This window comes from Solenopsis invicta, chromosome 1 (assembly GCF_016802725.1).
Source record: "Solenopsis invicta isolate M01_SB chromosome 1, UNIL_Sinv_3.0, whole genome shotgun sequence".
NCBI classification, from domain to species: domain Eukaryota; kingdom Metazoa; phylum Arthropoda; class Insecta; order Hymenoptera; family Formicidae; genus Solenopsis; species Solenopsis invicta.
The window spans coordinates 3,787,701-3,809,712 of NC_052664.1; the positions used below are offsets into that span (position 1 = coordinate 3,787,701).

The 22,012-nt window shown below is 36.0% G+C and overlaps 1 protein-coding gene across 1 annotated transcript in view; it reads left to right on the forward strand.

Annotated features, from left to right (window-relative positions):
• The window catches only part of LOC105194962 (COA8 family protein CG14806, mitochondrial), a 65,837-nt gene that overhangs the window by 24,528 nt on the left and 19,297 nt on the right, over positions 1-22,012 (forward strand). The window lies entirely within an intron of this gene.

Genomic DNA, 22,012 nt, shown 5'->3' on the forward strand with positions numbered 1-22,012 from the left:
TTAAAATTAATAATCAGTCTCGCATTACTTTTATTTAAAATATATTAATAAAATAGAGAACTGATTTGATTAATAATATGAAAACACAATATAAACAACGCACTTGAATGTCATAGCTAGTTCTTAGTGCTGATATTTATTCATTTTATATATATTTTTAAATTTACTAAATTACGCGCCGAATAAATTAACTAATTCTTATTTCACTTAAAACTGTATTATGACCTAAAATTTATTTGACGCGCAATTTAGTGATTTTGAAAAAATACATAAAATCCCATGAATGAATATCAGGACTAATTGTAAGATTTAGTTATAATCTAAAGTACATCGTTTATATTGTATATTAATAATGTTGTATATTGTATATTAACTTTCTATTAAGTAACACAAGCGAAAGATTCAATATGGGTCCTAGGATTACTTTATAAATTAAAGATTAAATTAAAAAGAATTTTACACTCTATTATAAGGTGTTTTAGTTAAATTTTTATTCAATTTAATATTCAAGGCAATTTGGAATAAGGACATATTTAAAATATTAATTAAAGTCTTAAAATTCACAGTCTTCCATTGTATAACAATAAAATTAATGATTACAATCGTTGATATTATGTCAAGGTAAGGTTAATGTCCTAATAACTGAACATATCCTAGTGTCCGATATTAAAGAAAACAGTTAATTATTTATAAATATAAGTCTTACAGTAAAAATTTTGTTTAAAATTATTTTTAAATTATGATTGTATATACTAAAAGTTTAGAGTTATTGTGTAATATTTACTTAAATAACAATTGATAGAATGAATTAAGATACGTTATATGAGATGATTGATTTTAATCCTTAATTATTTTACTAAGAGCAAGTGTTTTTGTAACGCAGAGAAAAGGTCCTCTTAATTAATTTTTGAAAAAAATGTTTTCATATTTTAATCACAGATGATCCTTTGAGTATATTCTATATTATTTTTTTAAATTAATTTTATGACTATTATATATATATATATATATATATATATATATATATATATATATATATTTGGTTACTGATATTAGCTAAACTTAGGACTATCCCAATGTCCGTCACATGTTTGACAGTCTGAATTCACAATAATAAAGATTATATTATTAGTCAACATTTGTTGTATTGTTGTACTATTAATTATTTCAAGACAAGTTTGTAAAACTATGGCTTACGAGCCGTTCTCCTCCAGTGAGCGTTTTCCTCTCTAATTTGACCTACCGTCCGATTTCAAGGACGGCTATCAGTTACGGATTGTATGATCTAAAATGATACAAATTGTTAAATTTTTTCTTCGTTATTTGCCTTAATTTTTACATTTACATTAATATGATATGTTTAATCTTAACAAGTTCTGCAATATGATTGTAATTAGCGAAACGAAATTGATGTTCCAAGAACTCGTTGACTATGTTTACACGGCTTGATTTACACCGCAGTTATAACATCGATGTTATAAAAAGTAAAAATTGCTCAGTTTTATAACTACAGGTGTTACTAAATCCGATTAATAATGACGTGTAAACACAGTAATTGCCCAGAAAATATTTTGCGGGCAAACGTCTAGCAAATCACGCGCAAAAGGGATTCCTACAACGCAGGCAAAACCTTATCTAACTGCGTCGTCATAGTGCTAGCAAACCGCTAGCACACTTTGTGCGCAATTTCAATAAGCGATATGCACGCAAAACGCTAGCACACTTTGCGCGCGATCGCAATAAGCGATACCTTGCCGAAAATGTGCTATTAAAACCGATTTAAAAAAAGGTAATCCGAATCGATCGGGATTTCTGCACCGAAAATACGGTATTAAGACCGATTGAAAAATAAGATCCGAACCCAGATAGATTTATTAAAACAGAATACATTAATGTAAACGTAATAAATGTTTAGTTTACAAAAAAATATTTCTTGTATTCTTTTTGTTAAAAAAAGATTAAATTTTAATTAAACATTTAATTTATGTTATGTTACAAGTTTAATAACAATACTAATTGTTATTTACATGTAAAAATATAAAATTTTGCGGAATAGCGTTTCACACACACGTCATGTTTCAAAAGAATGAGAGCGAGTATTTGTCTCGAGGTTACAAAAAGCAGCTCCTAAAAGTATCACTAAAGTATGAGTTGATGAGTCGGCGGCGGTGGTGCCTAGATATAACGCTTGTGGCCGCACTCACGAGAAAATCTCCTACAGTGTGGCCGCCTAGCGGTGGCGTTAGCACTCACTTGTTAAATCCATTTCAATCTGAAATTACAGAATTTCAACTTGCGGGCAAAATTCACGCAAACCGCGTACACAGTTTACATGCATAAGACGCGCAAAAAATGTTATCTGGTTGCAAGCAACTTACAAGCAAATATAATTATCCGATACACCAGCAAATCATACGCAAAATGGTATCCATTTGCATGTGATATGCTGGTGTATCGGACAATACATGAGCTTAACCAACTTGCGGACAAAACTCACGCAAACCGCGTGCACAGTTTACATGCATAAGACGCGCAAACTTTGCGCACAAAAAATGTTATCTGGGGAGCAAACGACTAGCAATATGTTAGCCATCTGTATGGAATTTGCCAGTACATGGGACAATACATAAGGTAGCCATTTGTAAGCAATATACACGATGTAACACGTTCTATGAACAAAACGCATGCAAATGTGTTACAAAGCTCGCATCGTGCGCAAAACTTGCCAGCAAGAAATGTTATCTGGGTGATCTATATACTACGTTAAGGCGAATAACGAAGAAAAATTTAATAACATACATTTTTTACGAGTACGTATAGAGAGTAGGTCTTACGATCTGCGACGGTTGACAATCGTCTCTAGAATCGAATGATGAGTGGAGTTAAAAGAGGAAGCGCTTGCTAGAGAAGAACTGCTCGCGAGCCATAGTTTGCTAGGTCTGATTTACAGTAACTCAAATACTTTTTAATGTAAGTAATTGTAAGATTTCATTTATGTATTCATTCAGTAAGTATTCTTTTACTATTCAATAAATAATTAACGTCTATAGTATCAATTTTTTAATATTAAATAATTGTGTCATAACTAGAAATTATTTTTATCTCAAAATAACGTACGGAAATATGTGTTCTTTATACTAATGTTTAAATAATTACAATTAATGTAAAATAGATTCCTATAATTTGCTGATTATATAAAATGTCAAAAGAAAAAAAGAAGAAAGCATTGACAAAAAAATATTTACAAAGCATTAGAAAAAATAAAGAGAGTTTTCGTAAGAAAGTAAGTGTAATATTTTTATATAAAATTATATTATTTGGAAAATATAAAAATATTATTTTAATGAAAATGATTAAAAAGAAAATAGTAGTATGAAATTAAAGAAATTTTGTAGTATTATATTTTACTAACAAGGAAACGTTTGGAAGTGTCCGCCTTAGATTTAAACGAACTTATAATATGTTATAATACAGATAAAAATACGTATTTTTTATACGTGTCCGTTTTAGGGGGTGAAACATCCTTTTGAAGAAAATCGGTTTTTTTTTTAAAGCGTATACCAGGTGTATGCATAAGTTTTTTCCGGTTTTTTGGTAAAAAAAAAACACGTAATTTTCAAGGGAAATTAATTTTTTTTTATTCAAAATATTGGCCATCGGCCCATGTTTCAGGTAATTTATAAATACTATGCCAGAAAAACTGCTTGTCTTTTGCGGCAAACCATTTGTCGAGCTATTTTCCAACTTCCTCGAAATTGCTGAAGTGCTGCTCTGCGAGCGCGTGCCCCATTGATGCGAAAAGGTGATAGTTAGATGGCACCAGGTCTAGGGAGTACAGCGGGTGCGGAAAGATGTCCCACCCAAGAGATTTTAAGGTGTCTTTCACTGGTTTTGCTGTGTGAGACGGCGCATTGTTGTGTAACAAAATCACTTTGCCATGTCTTCTTGCCCATTTCGGTCGTCTTTCCATTAATGCGTGGTTTAAATTAATCATTTGTTGGCGATAGCGTTGTGTATTAACGGTTTCGCCTTTGCTTCAAGAGTTCATAATACACAATACCGCTCTAGTACCACTAGACACAGAGCATGGTTTTTTTGCCGAAGCGATTTGGCTTTGGTGTTGATGGACCGGCTTCGCCAGGTGAAAGCCACGATTTTTTCCGCTTTGGGTTTTCAAAATAAATCCATTTTTTATCACCCGTCACAATTTGATACGAAAATGATTTTCTTTCGTGGCGTTGAAGCAGCATTTCACAAGTGACTTTGCGATTTTCCATTTGACGTTCATTCAAATTGTGTGGGACCCATTTACCGAGTTTATTGATCTTTCCCATTACTCGTAAACGTCTGCTAATTGTTTCTTGTGATACATGTAATGCTTCTGCTAATTGTCGTTGAGTTTGAGTTGGGTCATCATCCAATAACTCCTGCAATTGCTCGTCTTCACATTTTTGTGGTCTACCAGAGCGCTCACTGTCTTTCACATTGAAATCATCACTTTTAAATTGTCGAAACTATGTCTCACATGTTCTAATCGATGGAGCGTGTTCACCATATGTTTCTACCAGCAAACGATGACTTTCAACAGTCTTTTTCTTTTGATTAAATAAAAAAAGCAATGCATGCCGCAAATGTTGTTTTTCAGGCACAAAACTCGACATGATCACTGAACAATAAAACAAAGACGCTAGTTTTTGGCAGACTCAACTTGTGTGTGTTTGTAGTTCTATGTCAGACGAACAAAATGACGTATGTGTCAAATTAATACGCTGCGTACGTTTCGCTAGCGCCATCTCTTAGTGAAACCGGAAAAAACTTATGCATACGCCTGGTATTGTCGAAACTATAAAAAATAGAAAAAAAATGTTTCGAATAAAAGTTAAATGCCTCGAAGACTATAACAGTAAAAAAATTTTTTTTAATTTTTTCTATACTTTTTCTCCACCACTTACCTAATTTTTCAAAAATTTTATTAGGAGTATAAATAAGTTTCCGCCGTTTTTTATCAAAAATTGGGCATTTATTATGAAAGAACGGTACCTAATGTTTTATTTGAAGTATTGTCCATCGCTAGCCACTACTTTTTCCCATCTTTCTGGCAGCATACGGATACCGCGTCGGAAGAATGCTTCATCTTTTGAAGCTATCCACAAATCGACCTAATTTTTTGTATCTTCATATGATGTGAAGTGTTGCTCAGACAGGCCATGCGCCATCGATCGAAACAGATAGTAATCAGAAGGAGCAATGTCTGGTGAATACGGCGGGTGGGGTAAAACTTCCCAATTGAGTGTTTCCAGGTAGGTTTTGACCGGCGCCGCAACATGTGGACGAGCATTATCATGCAGAAGAATAACTTTGTCGTGTCTGGAGTAGTAGTGGGCACGTTTTTCCTTGAGTACTCGGCTCAATCTCATCAATTGTGTTCGGTAGAGAGCCCCAGTAATGGTTTCATTCGGTTTGAGCAACTCATAATACACGACACCAAGCTGATCCCACCAAATACACAACATGAGCTTTTTTCCATGAATGTTCGGCTTGTCGATGTTGAAGCATGGCCAGGTGGTCCCCATGATTTCTTTTTCTTTGGGTTATCGTAGTGGATCCATTTTTCATCACCAGTGACTATACGATGCAAAAAACCCTTTCGTTTATGCCTGGCAAGCAGCATTTCACATGTGAAAAATCGGCGTTCAACGTTTCTCGGCTTCAGTTCATATGGAACAGTTTCCTTGTTTTTGAATCATTCCCAATGATTTTAAGCGATGTGAAATTGCTGGTTGAGTCACTCCTAATGTAAGTGCAAGTGCTTCTTGCGTTTGGCACGAATCTTCATTTAATAATGTTTCCAATTCCGCGTCTTCGTACACTTTCGGCCTTCCGCTTCGTTTTTTGTCTTCGACGTTAAATTCACCGTTCTTAAACTTGTGAAACCACTCACGGCAACTTCTCTCACTTAAGGCAGCCTCACCATATGCTTCTACAAGCAATCGATGCGCCTTGGCTGCAGATTTTTTCAAATTAAAGAAGTAAATCAAAAGCTCCCGCAAATGACGCTTATTCGGCTCAAAACTCGACATTTTCGCACGAAAAAAGATATATGATGCTGATACAAAATCGCTAATATTTTAAGGTTATGTTGTTGCCAGATGTCCAACCTTACGATATAACGTTTTACAATAGACAATTTCAACCATAACATACTAGTAGTGCCATTTTTTGTAAAACGGCGGAAACTTATTTATACTCCTAATATTTTTTTTTATAAGCAAAATAATGCTTATTTTATTACGAATTTAATGATATATGATAAAATCATGATGCGACGTTTCTACTTTCCAAAAATAATTGAAAACCACCTCATAACGCATGGTACGCGCACCCGTCCGTGTACTATGGAAGTATCCCCTTTTGATTTTGACGAGTCTTTAATTACAACGTTTAGTACGTAGAACAGATCAAAATAAGAGACGTATTTTTTTATACGTGCCTAATCTCACTTTTAGCGGGTAAAACACCCCCTTGAAGAAAATCGGTTTTTTCTTTTGAAGCGTATATTGTCAAAATTATAAGAGATAGAGAAAAATGTTCCAAATGAAAGTTGAATGGCTCGAAGAGTACTTTATAACAGCACCAAAAAATTTTTTTTTAATTTTTTTTATTTTATCCCACCACTTACTTATTTTTTCAAAATTTTTATTTCTTTTTATAAGCAAAATAAAGCTTATTATATTACGAATTCAATGGTGTATGATAAAGTTATGTTGCGACATTTCCATTTTCCAAAACTAATTACAAACTACTTGATAACACATGATACGACGTACCTATATTAAGCTGATTCAGCTAATGCAGCATACTTTTGCTCCAGCCTCAATCCTCCAAATAAACAACAAGTTCGGATTTGTTGAAAATCACGAGCAACAAAATTGGGAAGACGTAATTAGTCGAGATATCTCAACTACTTGCAATTTTCTAGTGCTGTACTGACGTACGCCAGTTATGGGTAGAAGGATCGAGAGTGGAGCAACAAAATCGGATTACTTGACAATTGCGAGCAACAAATTCAGGGGTTGGGGAGGAGCAACATGATTAGGAATTGAGCAACAAATTACTAAAAATAGAATCTGTTGTTTAAATTTTTTTATTTTTCTAAATGTGATAGCTGTAATCTTAAGTCAGCACAATCACTATTTTCCGAATTGGCTGGAGCAACAAAATTCGGAGTTGAGCAACAAATTAGCAACAAGGAAACATTTCTATTTGTCTTTTATTCGATTGTGTTGCATTGACTGTATCAGCTTAATAGACGTTGTACCATATGCTTATGGAGAGATTTTCTTATTATTTTTGGAAAATGGAAATGTCGCAACATGACTTTATCGTATATTATTTAATTTGCAATAAAATAAGCTTTATTTTGCTTATAAAGAAAAAAAAAAATTAAAAAAAAAATGGCTAAGTGGTGAGGAAAAGTATAAAAAAATTAAAAATAAGTTTTTTTATTACTGTTATAAAGTACTTTTCGAGCTATTCAACTTTTATTTAGAATATTTTCTTTTGTTTCTTATAGTTTTGACGTCACACGCTTCGAAAAACCGATTTTCTTCAAAGGAGTGTTTTACCCTTTAAAAGTGATGTTGTGCCCGGTGGTAGTCCAGGCACGTAGGTAGGTATTTCGGGATTGTTTACGGCTCCTTAAGAGTTAGGACTCTTAGGAAGGGCCGCTTGGTGGTCGAAGATAAAACACTTGCTGTTCTAACGTTAGTATAAATGTAAATTTTCTTCTAATGTTCCCGGTTACACTTGCTCAGTGTCGAGGCTTATTACTTGTACTTTTTCTTCCCGGACGGCCTGGTATATATCGGCTCTTATCTCCGGATTGTGTTACAAGACGTGTAAGACACACGGCGAGTAACACACCGGACAGCTGTTTGTTGGACTCTTCTGTCGCTTTTCGATTTTGTCGCAATATTTATGCAGAAATCTGTTGTTTGGTTCAGCCAATCATGTTCCTGCAGCATGCAGCTCCCATGCTTAGCCAAAATCCGAATACCGGAAAGCGACTCAGCAGAAGCTGGCGTAGCGCAATGGTATTTTGGACCGGAAGCCCAACAGATCGTGTTTCGATTCTTTTGCGAATGCGGAATTTGAAACCGCTGCGTGTATGCATAGCAATAAGAATCTTAATTTCCTGTTGCTATGCGCGTTATTAGCGTAGTTGTACTGGGTTCAACAATGAGATAGGGCACATATAAAAAAATACGTGTCCTTTATTTTGTTTTGTACTACAATGTATTAAACGCTTGTCAAAATCGAAGGGGGACATTTCTATAGTACACGGTCGGGTGCACGTACCATGCATTAGGGGGTAGTTTTCAATTATTTTTGGAAAATGGAAATGTCGTTTTATAATTTTATCATACACCGTTGAATTTGTAATAAAATAAGCTTTATTTTGCTTATAAAGAGAAATAAAAATTTTGAAAAAGTAGGTAAGTGGTGAGGGAAAGTATAAAAAAAATAAAAAAAAATATTTTTTTTACTGTTACAAAGTACTCTTCGAGCCATTTAACTTTTATACAATACATTTTTCTTTCTCTTATAGTTTTGACGATACGCTTTGAAAGAAAAAAACCAATCTTTAAAAGGGTGTTTTACCTTCTAAAAGTGCAAACGGGCACGTATAAAAAAATATGCGTCCTTTATTTTGTTCTGTACTACAACGTATTAAACGCTCGTTAAAATCGAAGGGGGACATTTCTGAACGTTTTCTTGTAAATACATACTTTATTCACATTTAAATAAAAATAAGTTTTTTATTTTCATTATGGTTATTTTTTTTGTATATTTTTAATATCAGTGAGCTTATTGCGGTCGGACATTGATACATATATGTACGGTAATGTTTGCAAATTTCAATAAACAACAAATTAATAATCTTTTTTTTTAAAGTATATTTTTACTATGTATATAAAAATTGTATTATTTTGATTTAAAAAATTGTATTTTTAATAAGGATTAAATGTTTGGCTAATGATATTTTATAGATATTGCTTTTTCAAATAAAAATGAAAAGATAATTATTGACTTTAGGGGATTCAGCTCCAATAACCTCGTTCTTGACATGTGTTATCAAGGCCAAGATCATCGAGGCTGTGTCCTTTAAAGTCAATAATTACCAAAAAAATTTATTCTACTCTGATTATTTAACGAGATGTCGTAATTTAAAATAAACTGTGCTTTTTATGACTTTAGCACAATACAGCCGACATTTGCGTAACCTGACGTGCACCATGGGGAAGTTGCTCACTCCCTAAGATTTTGTACATTATATGGAGTGTATATGTATATGTATGTACATATAGAGGTTTTTTAGTAAGAAATAATGTGCAACGTGTCACCCCCCTTCCGCCTCTTTGCTTTATTATCTCACGCAATCGTGATCTCATTGATGCATTCTTTTACATTAGATTGACAAGTTTTATTCCAAATTTAGCAAAGTGCATTATTATTAATGATGAAATGATGTGACTATAAATGTTATATTGGATTTGAATACGGACTCAATAGAGTATATGGAAGTAACGATGTGACGATGCACTCCGATATGCACCGCCCCCGACGAACACCAGTTGGGAGGTCGCCAGGCCTTAAACGGGGGCACAGTTTGCCTATTTTAAGAGCGCCTCAAGTGGCGCGCGGCGAGGGGAAGGATAGCTTAGCACCGTACCGCTCCCTCATGCCACCGCACCGCTCCGAGGCCGCGGTCCTACGGTTTAGGCGAGCGACCACTTGTCTTTCCGCGCGTTCTTATTCCTCCGACTTAAATATTTTAACAATATAAACAAAAGTTAAGGCTCATATGAATTAAAATTAGGAAATAATGAGTTTAAGAGCCATTGGCTCTTAAGAGGTAACACCACCTTTGAGATTTGAAAAAATCGATTTTCTTTTTGCTTAAATCATTAGTTTATACTTATAAAAATATGCTGTAAGCAGTTTTAGAACAAAATTCAAACTGTATTATAATGTTTGAGCTGATTAAATGAATCATCTCTATGCACCTGCCGAGCAGCTGGAAGCGATTTGGAGCGGCCCCGTCTTCTCTATGCTTCGTAGATATTTGGGTCTTATTTATGTACCGAAAATAGACCTTTGACTAACACAATATAGATGTTATTAATTGTACTGTATCAGTAAATAGTTTTGAAAGCGTCGGTTTCTGTGACGCCATTAGTTTTTCTGTGTTTATGCAACAAACTTGGCTGTTTGTTATTATAATGATGGCTATAACAGTCTAATGAAAATTTTGCAAGTTTAAAACCTCATGGTGGGCACTATTTGTCATTATTATTGCCAAAAATTGGATGCGCGGCGCGTTGTACTTGCCGAGCGCAGTTTCACCCAAGAAGCAAAAGAGACCAAAATATCATTATTAGTAACAAGAAAGGAATATAATGAGGCTGCTGAACTTGTGGAAGGACAGCTTTATGGGGCAGGCATCGCAGATTAGAGATAAATGAAAAATTTTTAACTTTATACACAAAAAAATCAATTACCAAAACTTTAAATGCGTTTTTCTCAAAACACAGTTTTTCAAATTTGCGTGTAAGGTTACTCTTACAATTTTTATCCGATTGACTTGAAATTTTAACATAATCTTCTTGTAACTATTCTACAGGGAAGTACGTAGGCTTTTTGCAAAATGTTGAAAACTCTTTTTGTAATCAGCATTTTTTAAACAAATTTTTGGGTGAAAAATCCACTTTTTTTTGTAAATAGCTGCCATTTTAATAAAAATTAATATTTTTAAAAATCTCTACGTACTTTCTTAGTTTTTAATATGTAGATAATGAAGATTTTTTTTGTTTGGTTCCAACATAAATCATGTCGCAGAAAACTTGCACGCAAAAATTCATCTTTAACCCTTAAACACACCGATCCTGTAAAATACGGAAACATTTTTGGGTCTGGCAGACTTTTTCAACTTTGAGAAGCTATAACTTTGATTACAATCAATATTTTTCTACGATTTTTTTTTTAAACAAAAGTTTCAAATCTCAGGAGTGTGATTGCATAATCGGCATTGCCGACAAATAATTTATTGTAAAGTTATAAAAGCAAAACCATTAAGCAAAAATGAGAAATTGGTCAAAAATCCACTTTTCCTTCAAAAAATCATATCTTTGCAATAACAAACGTTTAAGGACTTGCAAATACGGCGTTTTAAAGCTAAAGAGTCACTTTCAAAATAAAATTTGGCAAAATCATTTTTTTTTTTAATGTAATTATGTAACATGGAGAATATGAGATATTTTTGGTCATCTAAAAATCCACTTAAAAAAAAAAAATCATTTTTGCAACAAAAAACTTTAAAGAACTTTACAATACGGCGTTTTAAAGCTAAAGATTCATACTTTCAAAAAAAAATTATATTGTTATTTCTGTTAAAAAATGTACTTTTGTAACAAGGCGAATATGAGGAATTTTTGATTAAATCGTGTCTAAAATTTAAAATTGATGTGTTTCATGATATACTTCGGAAAACCTCTTTTTTCTACAACATTTTATAGTATTCCAACTTTAGACAGAGTATATGCGAGTAACATCTGCAAATCGACCTGTTTGAAGGTATTTTGTCCAGTTTTTTTATGTAAAATACTCACAAAAAAAGTTTCACTTACACAGTATATAGGTCGCATTGACCCTAACAAAACTTTGCTGCCGTGCCGTTTGAATTCTAGTTGACCAAAAAAGTTGATCAAGCATATCAATTGAAAGAAGAGATTTCAAACTTTTTTTACATCGTGGTCCGAACCTCCTATCTCATTCCGTCTTCACATAGCAAACGTTCAAAACTTCATATAGGATCTCTCAGACCCACTTACGTGTTTAAGGGTTAAGAAAAGACGATTTTGTAAATGGGCTGGTACGCCGCCATTTTGTGCATAAAAGAAAATTAAAAAATATTTTTTTACTTGTCAATATATGTACAATAAAGCCAGCTAAGCTTTTTTTATATGAAGTATTCATTTGCCGACAATAAATTCCCAAATTTAGGTATCATTTTAGGGCCTCAAAGGTGGTGTTACCCTTTAAGTTTATTATTTCCTAATTTTAATTTATATATTTTATTACTCAAAGATTATTGTAAATATCGCAAAATGGTATTAGTCTTTTTGATTTTATCTTGATTCTTTCTATCTCTTCGTGATAACCTGTATACATTGGTCTGGGAAACTTTGTGTATATACAGGGTGTCCCAATATAAGTGGCCACTCCCCTTTATTTCGTAAACTAGCAGAGATAGAACTAGCAGAGAATAAATATAATATCAAATTAAATGATTTGAACTAAATTTTATTGTGAACGCAATGGTTACTTACAGAAATTATCTATGTTAAAGAACGAAGAGACATGCACAACTTTTGCATGGTAAAGTGAATATTTTTATATGATAAAAGTTGTAGCGCTTTTTTTAATAAATACAATGATGTATGAATTATCAAAATTATTTTACAAATTATAGAAGTTATGTCGGTTTAAAGTTTCGCAGGCGACTAATATCATTTTAGTTTCGCCCCTGCGGTGTAGCTAACTTCCGACTTCCGTTTTGGCGATTGACGTGTAACATGTTGATATCTGATTATAATATTTGGTGTAATAATTTTATAAACTGTAGAATTTTGTATTCTTATTACTTACATTTTACGTACATCGAATGAAGGATATCTCAATCTGTAATTTTGTAACGCTAAATCATTCTTCTTTGAATTAATAAATTTTTGACTAACAATAGAAACATCCGAGCCTGCATCAATTTTAAATAAACTTTTTTTTTATTTAAAAGTTCCCAGTAACTAAAATGTTTCTTCAAAACGTTAATTTTATTAACTTTAAGATCAATTAGATTTTCTTTAAATACAACTGGGGCTTGTTTCTTAATTGTCGAATCCGCCCCGAAGAATTTGACAAAATTTAGTTTCCTTTTATTTGAGAATTCTCCGGACATTGAAAATGGAAATGTCCTTCTTTTCTGCATTGCCAAAATTCTTTTTCTTAATCGAAATTTTCCTCTCTTTTAAATTATTAATATTATCTTTTGAAACAAAAGGTATTTCTTTAGCTTCCGTAAAATTAAAATTTTTTTTCTTTACAACAATTTTCTCGAATTAGTTTAATTGCTGTAGCTCTTTTTATTGCGGTTTTTAAAAAAGTAACTCCCTCAAGTTGAAGCGTACTCCTTATATTACTATCATAAGAGTTGAAACAAATTGTGCACATGCAATTTTATCGCGAACTGCGAAAGAACATTTCGGGTAAGCTAAGCTCGGAGAAAGTCTTTCCAAATCTGAGCCAAAGGCAGCAATGTCTTCCGCAAATTTTTGTTTTTTATTAGTGAATTGACTATAGAAAATGGGAAAGACAATTTTCTCCAAACCGTAATTCTAATTTTGATTTCAATTCTTCAAATTCCAAATTCTCAATTTTTTGTACACATTCTAAAACAGAACGCGCTTTACCTCTTAAACAAGACACAAGAGCAACTGTTTTTGTACACTTATACCAATTATTTGCACAAGCAATAAAAGTAAATTACGAAAAGAATTTGCGAAGCGGGACACTACCGTCGAAGACATCCGGCTTTAATTTAAAACCCAATTGTTCTTTTAAGAGTGTACGCGCATTAGAAATATTTGCGTTTTCGGCTACGTTATGCGGATTATTATTGGGAAGACTTAATTGTGCTTCTTGAAGACGCAACAGCTCCATCTCGTTGACGTAACAATGCCGAAATTTTCTTCTGTCGTTGAAACTGCAGCGCGCGCTCCTCGCGTAACTGTCTCAGCTCTTTTATTGCCGTCCGGAGAAGCGTCTTCGTACTCGATGTCTTACTCGAAATTAAGAACGACATCTTCTGTTGTTTGCTCGACGGTATCTTTTCGTGTACTTCGTTGAATAGAAGGCATGGTTTGTCACTATTCCTTGCCCGTTTGATCAAATCGGACGAGCCCCCAAATGATGCGTCCGCTAAAGACAGGCCCGCGATGCGGCTCACTCGCGCACTCTTATACACACTTGCACTAAGAAATTAGTCGACTCGTTTATAAAAAAATTCTTTAATTCCATAAACGTGTCACAAGATCAAAACTAGATCCAGAACGGAACGAACAGAAACAGAACACAACGATCTCCGAACGTCAAACTACACAGCTCCGTTCACGCGCCGGATCTCTAATACCGGGCGTAACATATATATATATATATATATATATATATATATATATATATATACCCTACAACTGTATATATATATATATATATATATATATATATACGAGGTGTGTTCAAAAAGTATCGCGAATTTTGAATTTTCGCGGGTTACGTATATTCGAATTTCGATCTTTTTGTGGCGTTAAGTTGGTACTCATGTCTCTCACTTATGCCGACAAGCTCGGCCATTTTGAATGTTCACTTAATTGTTGACAGCTGCTTTGCTTGCACGTGTTTTGGATCGTCTTCGATTTTTACCTATTCAAAAAAATGGATCAAAGAACCTGTATCAAATTTTGTGTGAAAAACGAAATTAAGTGCGCGGATGCATTCCGAATGTTGACTGTGGCATACGGAGAAGCTACCTTGGACCGAAGCAACGTTTATCGGTGGTACAAAATGTTCTCAGAAGGCCGAGAAGATGTGAACGACGAAGAGCGTGCCGGACGCCCGAGCACTTCAACAACAGACGAAAAAATTAATGAAGTGGAGAAAATGATATTGGCCAATCGTCGAATCACCGTTAGAGAAGTTGCTGAGGACCTAAACATATCGATTGGCTCGTGCCATTCGATTTTTATCAATGATTTGGGCATGAGACGGGTCGCCGCGAAATTCGTACCAAAATTGCTCAATTGCGACTATATATATATATATATATATATATATATATATATATATACAGTGTTTCAGACCACCCGTACACCCCTTTTCTCTTCGCAGGATTAGGACCAATCAAAAATATGTTCAGACGAAAGTTGTAGGGTTTCAAAAGATCTATTCAATGATCTTATCAATTTCACCTTGGATGGCGTCGCCAAGGTCAGATCGAAATCACATTAAGTTTTTTAAATGGAACACCCTATTTTTGATTCCAGAATCTAATAGCTGGTGTCAAGACCTTTCCAAAACACTATAAGAATGTTTATTTTCGTTGACTACTTTCCGAGTTGTGCGGCTTGAAAGTTACACTACCGCCAGCATCAGCATTACTCAAGATGTACCATGTGGTGGTTACTTAGTCGGATTTAATCTTGTGTGTGGGTGTGTGCATACGTGCATGCGTATGTGTATGGGGGAGGAAAAGGGGAGTCAAAGTTTTATGTACTCTGCTTTTGTTTATTAACTGGATTGATTATGTTTGATGATCAATCATGTCCAGATTGACTGTATGCATTTTCCCGTGCTTAGCATTATCCAGAATGAACGACGTGGACGTGACGAGAATTTCATCCCATTGGGGTGCTTGATTCACGTGAGTCCCCTTGCCTCTCACGTTTGTGGTGCTTGATTCACGTGAGTCCCCTTGCCTCTCACGTTTGGGGTGCTTGATTCACGTGAGTCCCCTTGCCTCTCACGTTCGGGAATGAATGAGTGTATGTTTTGTTAAGCGACTAAATGTTCAAAGTGAGCACCATTCTCTGCGATGCAAGCATCAACTCTATTTTGAAAATCATTGGTTGCTCGAAGAATTTCCTCGGCACGTAAGGATCGAATTGCTTCACTTATTCTACGAATCATATTATCCCTCGTAGTCGGACGTTCATGATAGACCAAGTTTTTTATCCTTCCCCAGAAATAATAATCAAGGACGGTGAGATCTGGTGATCGGGGTGGATAATTGATTGGACCGTATTTGCCTATCCACTTGTCGGGGAACATAGTATTTAATGCCGCACGAGCAACTCTCGATGTATGAGACGGACATGCATCTTGTTGGAACCACATGTTCAGGCGCAATTGCAGAGGAATATTTTCTAGTAAGACAGGAAGATCTGTCATTATCAAGGCGGAATATCTATCACCGTTTAGATTTTCATCAAAGAAAACAGGACCTATGATTTGACTTCCAATAATTCCACACCAAACATTGACTTTCCAAATGGTTTGATGATCTACTTCTCTCAACCAGTGAGGATTATTTTGTGCCCAATAACGAGAGTTCCAAGTATTAACAGATCCATCACTTTTAAGTGTACATTCGTCAGAAAATAAAATTTTCAAGTGGAAATCAAGTGGTTGCTGTCTTATAAAGTTGCAAAATACAGGTCTCTGTCTAATATCGTTATAATTCAACGCTTGATGAACAGACATTCTGTAGGGTGAAATTTGTTATTTTTTAGAATGCGCCAAACACTGATTTTACTAACACCAGAATCTTGTTCTCGTCGTCTTAAAGAATCATAAGGGTTCAATTCTGCAAGAATTTCCACTGTTCTTTCATCCATAATCGGACGACGAATTTGTGTACCTTTGTTATGTTGAGGCTGAACGACACCTTTAATTTTGATTCGTTTAGCCAAACGTGAAAAAACATTTCGCGAGTGAGGAGTCCGATCAGGATAACGTTCCCGCCACAATCTTTCCGCTGCAATGAATGTACCTCGACACTCACCTAAAATTAGCAGCATATCATATGCTTCTTCATTGGAATAGGACATGGCTAAATAAACCTAGACTAATAAAGAGGGTCGGATTTTTGTTGCGCAATTGATACTGATATGACGGTTATTGAAGACGTAGGTGACAAGTTTGAGAGAGTTATTGTCACTCGTGTTGAGTTGAGTCACAATAGCGTTGTGGTGAATACATCTCTACTACATCCTATGCAAATAACAATATGTATAAAATCACGAGTTAGACATCGTTACGCAGAAAGCCGCGCTCGTTATTGCTCGTGTGCTACCGTTAAAGTAATAATGTAATTACATAATATTATGACATACATATGTATGTGACTATCTACGGTCGCGACAGCTAACTTTCACGATTTTTCATGATCTGTTTTTGTTGGCCCGGCTCGCGTGTTTACTTTCTTTGTGTCGGCTGCACGGCTTTCTGCGTAACGCGTGATTTTATATTGTTATTTACATGGTGTTGGCGGTAGTGTAACTTTCAAGCCGCACAACTCGGAAAGTAGTCAACGAAAATAAACTTTCTTGTAGTGTTTTGGAAAGGTCTTGACACCAGCTATTAGATTCTGGAATCAAAAATAGGGTGTTTCATTTAAAAAACTTAATGTGATTTCGATCTGACCTTGGCGACGCCATCCAAGGTCAAACTGATAAGATCATTGAATAGATCTTTTGAAACCCTACAACTTTCGTCTGAACATATTTTTGATTGGTCCTAATCCTGCGAAGAGAAAAGGGGTGTACGGGTGGTCTGAAACACCCTGTATATATATGACGGTGTTTTTGCGCACCGGGCACAAGTCTACGTCAATCGCTCACGGCTAACTTTGATCACGCGATCGACACCTTTCTCGTACAATTAGTTGCGTACGGAATTGGGCGCCAGGCGCGAGAAAGCGTGCTATTCTTCTGGACTCGCTAATTTCTCGAATTTACGCTAATTGCCATGAGCGGTGACGATACAACAGTCCGGCAGCTCTCTGCTAAGTCGGTAGAGACGCAGGGTGAGTCGGTGTGGTCAGGTGGTGATTAAGAAAGCGAGGGAGAATCACAAAATAACGAGGCGAGACATGCGGTTCACCGACGTGCGGAATACGTTACAGAATCGCGGGTTACGTGAAGCGATTAAACGATTGAACAATATCGTGCGGTAGTCACACGCGGAACGATTTAGTAATCTTGGTAATGCGGTCGCCGCGAGAGAAGGTGCACATGACAAAGATGGAATACCGCAAAGTAACTCATGCACGCTTGACAAGAATCTCGCGATTCTCTCACAAGCACTACCGCGATTACGCGAAATATACATTCTACTCCGAAACATACACGAAACTTACATATGCAATCACACGAACTTACAACACAACGGCGGCTTGGCTGTGGCGATACAGGCGCGAATACCAGTAAACTGAATCTTACGTTAAACAGCGGGATTGGGCGAGTGACGTCGCGGTTGCGGAGAGTGTGACTCTAATAGACTGTACGATACCATTTGTGAATACAAAAGGATCACGGAAAACATTACTCTGCTTAGTTCGCTGCGGTGTCACCCGCGTTTGATCGCGAAATCGATGACTTTATAATCGGTTTATGACATTTGCCTCACCCTTCGGCGGTGGCGCAGCACGGAACTCCTCCTCTGCGTCCTTGGAGTTAGATCGTCCAGCTGGCCTCGCTATTGCCTCCCGCTCGGGACACGCTCACAGCACAAGTGAGCATCGATCCTCGATCCTACGGGAGGCCCGCGGTGTCGCGCCTCACTTATCATTGCGGCCGCTTTCGTATTGGCTGTTATCAGGCAGCTAGATCTTGGCGGTGTGCGCATTGCTTTTTTGCCCTGCGCTTCTGACGTCAATAGCGTGCGAGGCTCAAATTCGGCAGGTAAATCGTTTACGACGTTTGCCGCCCCCGGGAACTGATATCGGCCGGCCTTGTCTCCAATGGCGGATGGCCGCCGCCTCAGCCCCGTGACGCCTTCCCTGCACGATTCTTGACATCGCTTTATTCTCATTTTTGTCTTTTTGCCTTTGCGCGTTGGTTTGCTTTGTTCATTTCCGCCTACGAAATGATAATTTTGCTGTTCCTGAAAAATTAATCTCTTGACAGACTAGGTTTCTGTTTGGCGGCAAACGAAAAGACGGTGTGGGCGGTACAACCTGCAAGTCCCCGCGTTTTGGGGTGCTCCGTAAATCTCTCGGTGGTGTCTCTGGATTCTTGCTTCCCTTTGAGTTCCTCCGGGTGGACAAGACGTCTAATTTAGTACAGGAGGTTTTCTCGTAGTCACCTGCTCTTTCCTTGACGGACCTATTGTTGACTCGAATTTACTAGTGCGTATAAAGACGGCACAGAGACAAACACACACTTAAACGATTGCATTCTTTCTTATTTTTTCTGCTTTTCCTATCTAGCAGAACATGTTTTTATGTATTAAAAATTTTTTATTTTAATAAAATTTTCTCATTTTGTACTGTTTCTTCTTTAATTCTTTTAAATTAAATGTTATAGGAGATGTGATCAAAAAGTAAGGTGACTTTTCATTTTTATAAAAAAATATTCATTTATTCATCCAAAATTATGTTATCCCTTTCAAAATAATCCCCCTCTGATATAATGCATTTGTGCCAGCGCTTTTTCCAGTCGTCAAAACATTTCTGAAATGCACTTTTGGGTATTGCCTTGAGCTGCTCCAGCGATGCAGCCTTAATCTCCTCAATCGTCGCAAATCTTTGTCCTTTCATAGGTCTTTTCAATTTTGGGAAGAGAAATAAGTCGCAGGGGGCCAAGTCTGGTGAATACGGTGGCTGAGGCATGATGACAGTATTGTTTTTGGCCAAAAAAGTACTCACTAGTAACGACGTGTGCTCAGGTGCATTATCATGGTGCAGAATCCATGAATTTTCTTTCCACACTTCCGGACGTTTTTTTCTTATTGATTCACGCAAACGCCGCATAATCTCAAGGTAATACTCCTTGTTTACCGTACGACCTTGTGGTAGGAATTCTTGATGCACAACGCCATGGTAATCAAAGAAAACTGTAAGCAAAACCTTCACGAACGAACTTGGCGTGCCTTTTTCGGTTTTGGCTCTCCTGGGCTCTTCCACTGGGATGATTGGGCTTTGGTTTCGACGTCATAACCATATACCCATGTTTCGTCACCAGTTATAACCCTTTTGAGCAGATCAGGATCATCATTGACGTCGTTCAACATGTTGGGCGATGTTCATGCGACGCTGCTTCTGATGAAAATTAAGCAGTTTCGGAACGAATTTCGCTGACACACGTGTCATACCCAAAACATCCGTTAAAATTGATTGGCATGAGCCAAACGATATATTAAGATCATTAGCTATTTCTCTAATCGTGATTCGACGATTTTTCAACACAATTTCTTTCACTTCCTGAACATTTTCGTCGGTTTTTGACGTGCTGGGGCGTCCAGAGCGAGGTTCATTAACATTTTCTCGGCCCTCTTTGAATAACTTATACCATTTATAAACATTTTTTTTGCTCAAAGTTGACTCACCGTACGCCACTGTCAACATTTCAAGAGTTTTTGAACACTTAATACCATTTTTTACACAAAAATTAATACAAACTCTCTGCTCCATTATTTTCAACAGCAAAAAATCGCCGAGCACGCAAACACGAGTCTAACCTTTATGCCTCTCACATAAAAACAACACATGCTATATAGTCAAAACTGTGAACATATGATCGTGACGAGTGTACCAACACAAAAAAAAAAATTTGAAATTAGAGTGTACAGAGCGCGCGAAATTCAAAAAGTCACCTTACTTTTTGATCACACCTCGTATATTCCATTGAAACTTATTGAAACTTATTGAAATTAAATACAACCACTTGGGTTAAAATTGAAAGATTTTTTAATGGAAATACAAAGATAGTACACTTTGATTACTTAAAAGATTTTTTGAAAATATGTATTTAGGTTGAATTAAGTTACACAATTTTAAGATATTATTTATTTAATGAAATACTACTTGGGTTGGAATAAAACTTTTTAATGAGAATTAATGATGCTGTCACTTGAATTTTTAAAATAGGAAGATTTTTTAATGACAATACAGAGTATCACTTGGGTTTTGTAGAAAAAGTGTATTCTCTTTATAATAGGCGCACTTTAAAGATTTTATACATTTTTTTTGAAGAAATGCATATTATTTTTATTAGATTACACAAATTTAAAATATTTATTTTAAGTAAATACTACTTAGGTTTGAAAAGTGATTTTGTAGAAAACATTAATACATGTCATTTTAATTGACTCCAGGGAAAAACATAATTCCAGTAATTATATGAAATTAATCAAATAAATGAGCAAAATTATTATAATACCCATCAATGAGTAAATTGTTTGATTAATATTTATGCTGTGATTGGTTATTTTTGATTCAAACATCTGTGGGAATATAAGAACGAGAGTTCGATTCTAGCGTGGTCATGGCAATATATATATTTAATTTGGGTTTTCTAAAAAAAGAAGTAACGTTGACGGACGATCCGTATTCCATTTCGAATACTAAACTATATCTAATCCTACATTTGGGGGCTCGCCTGGGAGCGAGTAAAGACATCGATCGGAAGACAATCGGAAAAGGCACGTAAACGGAACGGCGACAAGGCGAGATACGGTGACGGAGATAACGTTTTGGCGGATGCTACGTTTATGCGGGACGAGGCAGTCCAGCGTATACGAGACGCGGAAAGCAGAAACGACGCCGCGACGAAGCGGAACGGCGAGGACGCAGTGACGAGGACGTATTTTAGACTTGAGCAACGACGAGATATTTCGGCATTTAGGTGGTAACCGCGTGCGTAGGGAACAAAGCAAAAAACAAAGCGGTTCAACGACACATTTTGGCGGTAGTTACGGGTGTCAGATCAGACGACGTTAAGCGCGTACTTGATGTATCGCGGAAAAGACGTTAAAAAGTGCGGACGACGAAAGAAGGCGGCGAAGACGTGAACAATGAAGTAAAATGTCAAAGGTGAAGACGAAGTGAAGAAAAAATGATGTCAACTGTGCCGGGCGATCTGGATAATTTATCATCGAATGAGCTAAAGAAGAGGCTCGAACAGCTTGGGTTACATATGACGGGTTCCAGAGCTGTACTTTGTGAAAGATTGCCGAAGGCCATAGAAGGAGAATCTTCACAGACGACGGATGGCCGAGATGGTGAAGATTAAGGCAAGCGAACAACGAGCGACACGGAAGATAATACCAGGTTAGAGTCGTTATTGAAGGAACAATTGAAACAGAAGTTACGTGAGTTAAATTTTCCGGTGTTGGGTTTAAA